The sequence below is a fragment of the Trichechus manatus genome, unplaced genomic scaffold (genome assembly GCF_000243295.1).
Source record: "Trichechus manatus latirostris isolate Lorelei unplaced genomic scaffold, TriManLat1.0 scaffold00142, whole genome shotgun sequence".
In the NCBI taxonomy this organism is placed as follows: Eukaryota; Metazoa; Chordata; class Mammalia; order Sirenia; family Trichechidae; genus Trichechus; species Trichechus manatus.
The window spans coordinates 2,843,624-2,852,193 of record NW_004444078.1 but is presented as its reverse complement, the minus strand read 5'-3'; positions in this window follow the sequence as shown (position 1 = coordinate 2,852,193).

The following is an 8,570-nucleotide window of genomic DNA, read 5'->3' as shown; positions in this document are numbered from 1 at the left end:
TAACCCTTTCTGAACGTTTGCATTTCCACCCCAGTTATACTGAATCAGAATCTACGTTTTAACCAGATCCACAGGAAATGCAAATTCTCAGCAGAGGTTCGAACTGGAATGAACTAGTTGTAAGCTCTGGTTTCAAGAGTTTATAACTGTTTGTTGAACTGTTTTTAAAATAGCTTTTAATAATCATTGTTCAGTAATTCCAATGGTCATATTATTTCAGTTATGATGTCCATTTCTTATTCAAGTTTAGATATTCTTGGTTTTTTATATGCTATGTAATTTTGTGTTATATGTTATATCCTGAATATTTTTAATATTATGTTATGGGACTTGGGTTCCTATCTAGGCAGTCATCCTTTTTAGGCTCAGAATGCATATCTTGACCCATTTTTGTGGGCTGTGGTTTAAATGTCAATTTTTAGTTTTCAAAGTCATTCATTGCAATTCTGGCTTGCCTCATGCTACCCAGAAGCCAGTTTGAAAGCTGGAAGTATTCAATACCACAGTTCAGTTCTTTCAACATTCACTGTGTTTGTTCTGGTCAGTTTTATGACAGGGCCACTTGGGGGTGTGTGCTCAGAACTTCGTAGAGAGTTTTAAGGAATCTCTTTCTCCAGTTCCTTCCTCCTCCTAATTCTCCTTCCACTCTGTAGTTGGGAGGCAGTACGGTATTGCTCTTTGCTCTTTGCTCAGTGCAAGTTGGGACTGGTAGACAGAGCTCCACTACGACAGTGTCGGGTGAGGAGGGAGACAGACACTGTTTCTTTCATGATGTTTGCCTGGATTTGGGAGGGTGTAGTTAAAAAGGGTTTCATCCTGCAGGGCCACTCTCTTCCAAGTCCTTTGACTAGAGAAAATGGGTTTTCCTTGGGGCTTTTTTCCCCTGCCTGTTCCCATTGGCATTTCTGGGTTACAGGCTGCTAGCCTCTGGGCTGGGATGTATAGGAGGCACAAAAACAAAAAAAACAAGGTACTCAAGTTTCAAGGTCCCTACCCACTCTGCCTTTTTTCTTCACCTTTCAGAGTCTTCTGATAACTGCTTTATATATTTTTCCAGCGTTTTTAGTTGTAGTCAGCAGGAGGAATAGGGATGAATATGTTTGCCTCAGCTTGTCCGGAACGAGAAGCCTGAGGATTTAAAGTTGTCTTCTGCTCTCAGCATTCTCTTAAAACAGTTTCCTTTTTGCTCTATATTTAATATTGGAGGCTTTCCCCAAATGTCAGTTTGTTGTTTGTACTTAGTAGTGAGGTACCGAAAAGTTGATTGGAGAGCTTTATGTGCTGGTGGATATATTTGTTTCCAAGAGCTACTGTAAAAAGTACCACAGACTTGGTGGCTTAAAACAACAAATTTATTTTCTCACAGTTTTGGAGGCTAGAAGACTACAATCTAGTTTTAGGCACAGCCATGCTCCCTCTGAAGGCTCTAGGACAGAATCTTTTCTTGTCTCTTCCTAGCTCTTGGTGCTTGCCAGCAATCTTTGGCATCCCTTGGCTTGTAAGTGCATCATTCCAATTTCTGCCTCCATCATCAGATGGCTTTCCTCCCTGTGTCTCCTCTGTGTCTCTGTATTCAAATATCCCTTTCCTTTCTCTTATAAAGATGCTAGTCATTGGATTTAGGGCCCACCTTGATCCAGTGTGACCTCGTTTTAACTTGATTATATATGCAAAGACCCTATTTCCAAATAAGGTCACATTCTGAGGTTCTGGGTGGATATGAATTTTTGGGGGTCACTATTCAATGTAGCACATGGGGATAGATGACTAGTGGTCTTTACTGTAGGGCAGTCTGTGGCCGGCTGGCTTTTTTACTGGATGTCACTACTGAAGTATAATTTTCAAAAAGGTTAAGAAACACGACTCATACAAATATAAAATGAACAAGTGTCAAAGATTTTATTTGACTTAGTAAAATGTTATTACTTGTTCAAAGAGCAGTTGAGAAGCTAGGATACACTACACACACACACACATAGTTTATGGATTAACATGAGCATTTTAAAAGAGCGCTTTCTTCAGCTGGTTGCAGAAGAAGTCAGAGAGATGCTTTTAGAATGTCCTGAAAATCAAACATCAGTAGTATAAACTGTGAGGACCCGAGAATGGCCTCTGTGAGTAGAGAGTGGCCCTGGCTGATAGCCAGCCAAGAAAAGGGGCTTCAGTTGTATAATAGCAAGAAACTGAATTCTGCCAGCAAAATGAGCTCGGGAGCAGATTTTTCCCTAGAGCCTCTTGATGAGACTAACAGCTTGATTTCAGCCTGTGATACTGTGATTAGAGAACCCAGCCATGCCATGTCAAACATCTGACCTATAGAAGTATGAGCTAATGAATGGTATTTTTTTAAGCTGCTAAACTTGTGGTAATTTCTTAGAGAGAATAGAAAATGAATACAAAAAAAAAAGGTGAATATAAATTGCTAAACACGTAGGTAAATCTAAATAAGCATTGTATTTATATCTATAAAACCAGAATAATAACCATAATAATACTATCTAATTTTTTGGATCTTCAAAAGGAAAAATAAAATTCTGAGCTAAAGTGTATAAATTAAGAGGGAGCTGACTGTAGTTAAAATATTCTAATGTCTTTTTATTTTGGGAGAGGGGATGTGTATGTGTGGTGGCCCTTCCAAAATCATTTCTCCCTTCCTTCTTGGCAAATGGCCATCCAGCCAGAGATCACAGTTCCTAGCCTCCCATACAACTAGGTGGGGCCATATGTCGTGTTCTCACCAATGTAATGTGAGTGGGAGTGGTGTGTGCACCGTTCACCTTATTTACTTCGAAGGAAATTGCTGTTCCTCCTTTCTGATGTTTGGAACATGGACAATACAGTGACCTAGCTTTGGCCATGCAAATGCAGACTGTAGGGAATGGTGGAGCAACAAAATGGATTCTTCCTGGTCCCTGAATGACTTAAGCAAACAGAGCACACTGCTAACCTGATTGTGTATCTTGAGACCACTACATGAGATAGAAATTTATATTATTTAAGCCTTTGTATGCTTATTTAGATCTCTCTATTAGAGTAACTTAACTTTAACTAAGAAGAAATTGGTACCTATAACTGAATTGGTACCTATGTTGTAATCACAGAAATCCAAAATATGGAGGGGGCATGTGGTTTAGCAGTGAAGCACAGATCTTACAATGTTTGGGGTAAGAAGAAGTTGGGTTTTCCAGTCTGTGAGGTTCAAATTTCTAAATCATCTGTGCACTTTTATGCTTGCAAATTGGCATATTCATGCCTGAGCTCGTAATACCTTTCTAAAAGCAATGATAGCAGCAAACACATACTGTTTATTGCTTTTAGTAATATATTGTAAAAAATAGCATGAGATAAAACAATTGTTCATGGCTTTTCTCTAAAGCCTGGTCAAAAAATAAAAGAGAGATAATCCTTTGACAAAGATCAGATTTAGGATGATGCCTTCCAACCCAAACCTATTACACTCACTCCTCACTTATTTATATGGCTATATATGACCAGGTCGTCACGCGAAAATTGGCATTATGCAAAAATGGAGGATGACCATATCAGATCACAAAATAGAAGATGACTACATCATTATGTAACTGCCAAATTACATCATTACATAACTGGAAAACCAATGAGAATCATGGCCAGCCAAGCTGACACACAACTGTAACCATCACAGCCAGCATTACTCTTGCCTTGCACCTCAGAGTTCGTTCCTGCCAGATGTATGTCATTAATGTGCTAAATAGTTGAATAGTAGATTTTTTACTATTTTCATATATGCAAGATGTTGGATAACAAGATAGGTGTAGGTAAGTGAGGGATAGGTATATTTCAGATGGCCTCAAAGTAGCCACATAAAAATGAAAAAGAAGGATGGAGTGAGTTTAAAAGTCAGAAAAAGGGCAGGAAAAAAGAATAACAAACAACTTTGATGTGGTTACTGGCATATAAAATGAAAAGGACATAAATAGAGCAGAAGCCTACTAAGGTGTTTTGGAAATTATACTGCCAAAGAATCTATAAGCGAAAACCTGTGATTATTCAGTCTTTAAAGCAACCCTTAGGTTCCCAAACCTACCCTACCAAAGAAGTGGGCTATTAAAACAGTACGTTCCCCCATGCTCACTCCATTCTACCCACATTCTCTCCAAAATCAGATATGGCCACAGAAGAGCATGGACAAGGAAGAACCTCAAGAAGCCAAAGGCAGAGACCATGGAAGTTCTTCCAAGAGATCATAACCAGGCTGTAGACAAGGAACCTTCAGTACTACCAGGCTCAGGAGATCTTTATAATTCCTACCCAGCATGATTTTTGTCATGTCTATGGACCAGTGACTACTCTGTATCTCCCATTCTTTCTTTATTTAAAAGGTAGTTTTTACTATCCTCCACCATTTTATATCAGGGATCGGAGTCATATAACTTATCTATTAGTATATAAGTCACAGGACTATGAGGAGCCTCATATGGACTGAATGGACAGAATTTTGCATCACCCAGGTATCTTGGACTGTGAGCTGGAATGTGGATGTCACAGCAGTCCAGTTTTGACCATGCAGATGAAAACAGCAGCCTATGAGATGTCAGCACAACAAGATTTAGGCAAGCTGGGGCCTGAGTGATCTTGTGAAACAGAACTACCATATTCACTAGGACAGCTCACCTCAGGACTGTTAGGTAAAAGAAATAAAATTTTAGTTAAGCTACTGTGTCTTTGTTAGAGCAACTCAGCCGTACCCTCTTCTCTAACTGATTTTAGGAGTTACGATAGTGTTTAAGTTTAGGATTTCTTAAGCATGCACGATAAATCTCAAGGGTAACTACTGAAAGAATAGAAATAGAGTGTATAACTTTTAATTTAGTAAAAAAAAAAAAAAAAAATCTTAATCATCCAAAGAAGGTAAGAAAGGGATAGAAACAAAGGAAAAGCAGGACAAATACATAAACATGGTAGAAACAAATCCAGAAATATAAGTAATCGCAACAAATGCAGTGAACTAAACTCACCAATTGAAAATCATAAGAACATAGAAATATTAAGAGAATGGAAAAAGATATACTAGCCGAATAACCAAAAGAAAGTTGAGGTAGTTATATTCCTTCCAGACAAAATAAAATCTCCAATAATAAAGCATTATGAGGGATAGAAGGTCACTACATAAAAGGTTCAGTTCCCAGGAAGATGTAACAATTGTAAACTTATATTCCCCTAATAACACAACCATGATATATGCGGGGATTATTTTTAAAAGGTTCAACCATATCTAGAAAAGTCTCCTTTTCTGTTCTCTAAACCTAAAAAAATCTGTCAGTAGACCTGGGGCAAGAAAGCCAACAACAAGGCCAGGCTGTCTTTTGGTGATTATAGAAACTAAAATACCTTTCCTTCCTTCCTCCCTTCCTTCTTTCCTCCCTTCCTCCCTTCCTCCCTTCCTCCCTCCTCTCTCTCTTTCAATGTTGAATATGAGCTAGTGAAAAAAAAAGCGTAATAAACATTAATATTTCTATGCCTATCTGTCACTTGTCTTTTAACTTTTTTAATGGTGTTTTTTGTTGAATAGAAAAAACTTTTAATGTAGTCACTAAATAAAAAGGAGATCATGATTCATCTCATTAAGGTGTTTTACCAATAAAATTCTGCTTGTTTGTTTAATAATTATCAAATTTTAAGATATATTTCTGTTGTTTCATCAATTGTATACTAAAAATGATTATAATGATAACCCAATCCAGAAGAAAATTTGTTATACTTAGAAACTTATAAGAAATAGAAATAAAAATTTTAAATCCTAGTTTATATACAGGTTTTTGTTGTAGAGTCATTCAAAAAATATTTATTCATTACCTACTATGTGCCAGATACTTTATTAGATTCTTGGGATATATCTGTGAATAAAAGAGATTACACACACACAGACACACCCACACATACCTAATTTCCTAGAACTTACATTCTAGGGGTGTAAGTAAGTAAATTATATACTATATTAGAAAGTGGTAAGTGCTTTGGAGAAATGAATAAGTAAAGCAGAGTAAGAGTTTGGAAGTGGGGGATTGTAAGATAAGTGATGTAGTGGCTTGCAATTTTAAATAGGGTGATACAGATAGGACATGTTGAGAAGGTGATATTTGAGCAAAAGTTTGAGAAGGGAGGAGTTTGCCACATGGATATATGAGGTTCCAGGCAGAGAGAACTGCAGTTCAAAGACTCTAAGATGGGATGTGCTGGGCATTTTGATGAATAGCTTGAAGACCACTGTGGGTGGAGCAAACTGAGCTAGCACAGCCAGAGTAGTCAGAGAAGTATAGGAGTAGGAGTAAGCCAGATCATGTAGGGCCTTGCAGAGTATTTAAAGGACTTTTGTCTTTTGTTTTGAGTGAAATGGAGAACAATTAGAGGATAATAAGCAGAGGAATGACATTATCACTCTTGACTTCTATGTAGAGAATAGACTGTAGGGGGCAAGAAATACAATAAAAAGCTGTTAGAAGCTCCTAGGATATGGTGGTGGCTCAGGATGGAGTGATAAGTGGAAATATTGAGGAATGGTTGGATTCAGGATGTATTTTTAACATAGATCCAAAAAGATTTTCTGATGTATTGGATATGAGAGAAAGAGAAGTGTCAGGGATGTCTCCAAGCTTTTGGTTCTGAACAACTAGTTGATGCAGTTGCCATCAACTGAGATGGGAAAGGCTGCAGTGGAGCAGTGTTGGAGGGGGGAAGATCAGGGATTTAGTTATTGATATGTTGAGTTTGAGATGTTTATTAATATCTAAGTGGAGATGTCAAGTAAACAGTTGAATAATCAAGTTTGGAGTTTAGGAGAAAAGATTGGACTGGAGATTTAAATTTGGGAGGTCTTGTCACAGAAATGACACTTATCCATGAGACTGGAATACAGCACAGACAAAATGAGTGGTTAGAGAAGAGAAAGAGACCAAGGATTGGGTCCTGGAATATACCACCATTAAGAAGTTGCGGAGAAGAGAAAGAGCCAGAGTCAGCAAAGGGCCCTGAGAAAGAGTGGCCAATGAGGTTCTAGGATAACCAAGAGAAGAAATCAAGTAAAGAAAAGGTTTCAGTGAGGAGAGAATAATAAATTTTGTCAAATGCTACTTTGATCAAGAAAGACATAAACTGAAAATGAATCATAGTTTTTAGCCACATGGAGATCACAGGAGACCTTGAGAAGTTTTGGTAAATCGGTGAGGTCGTAAATCTGATTGGAAGAGATTAAAGAGAGAATAGGAGGAGAGGAGTTGGAGACAGTGAGTATAGACAACTCCTTAGAGGAGTTTTTGTTGCAAAAAGGAGCAAAGAATTGAAGTGGTAGCTGGCAGGGAAAGTAGGACCAGTGAAACATGATGGGAGAAACACCACCATGTTTTTAAGCTGATTGGAGTGATCCAGTAGGGAACAAAAATTTTTGATGAGGTAGGAAAGATAAGGGAGTAATGCTGGATCTACATTCTTGAGTAGTTGAGATGGGATAGGATCTAGTACACAAATGTAGAATTTTGCTTTTGGTCAGTTTGAATAGTTGATCTATGGTCACAGTCAGGAAAACAGGGTATGTGGGTACAGACAATAGTTGGCAGAATTTTTCTTCACATTGCTTCAATTTTTTTAGAAAAGTGAGGCATTTTTGAGGGAGATGGTGGGAGGGAGAGGCTGTGATTTGAGGAGATGTTAAAAGATGTGAAAGTCATCTAAAAGGGCAGAAAAGGGAATGGGTTAATGATGTATGACTGCTGGGCAGTATTAAGGATAATATTTAGTCATGAATTTAAAATTTTTAATACGCAGAGTCTTATAGTCATAAGAAAAAAGTAAAATTTAAAATCACAATTTATATGCATGTTTTTGTTGCAGATTCATTCAACAAATATTTGAAAGTTAGTCATGAATTTCAAGTCATTGTGGTTGTATAGAAAATATAGTGGGTGGTGTATCAGTTATCTGTTGGCACAGTAGTGTTACATAACAAAAAGTTAAAAAAAACCCAGTGGCATACAACAGTACACATTTATTTTAGCTCATGATTCTATGATTTAGCATAGTAGTTCTGTTTAATTGAGCTGGGCTTAGTGGGTCCTACTCTGTGTCTACAGTCAGCATCGAGTCTACTGGGTAGATACTGATATTTGCTAGGCCCTTTCGCATGTCAAGAGCCGTTGCTAGGACAACTTTGATGACCTGTATCTGCTCCATACGTCTCTTACTCCAGCAGGCTAGCCTGGGTGTGTTCTAATAGTGAAGGCAGAAAAGCCAAGAGACAGCAGACGTATACAACCATCACCTTTGCTAACATCCCATTGGACAATGCAAGTCGTATGACCAATCCCAGAGTCATAGTGAGAGGAGACTACAAAATTACAGGACAAAATGGGTGGACACAGGGAGGACATTAATTGAAATCACTAATATAATTAACCCACTTCAGATGATCAATAAAAGAGCTTCACAAATAAATATTATATTCAGAGAGCACTGGATCCCTAGGATACGCAAGGTACATCTTTATAGGGTGTCAGTTTTACTCAAAAATAGTGTCATAACAAAGCATTACTTTTAGA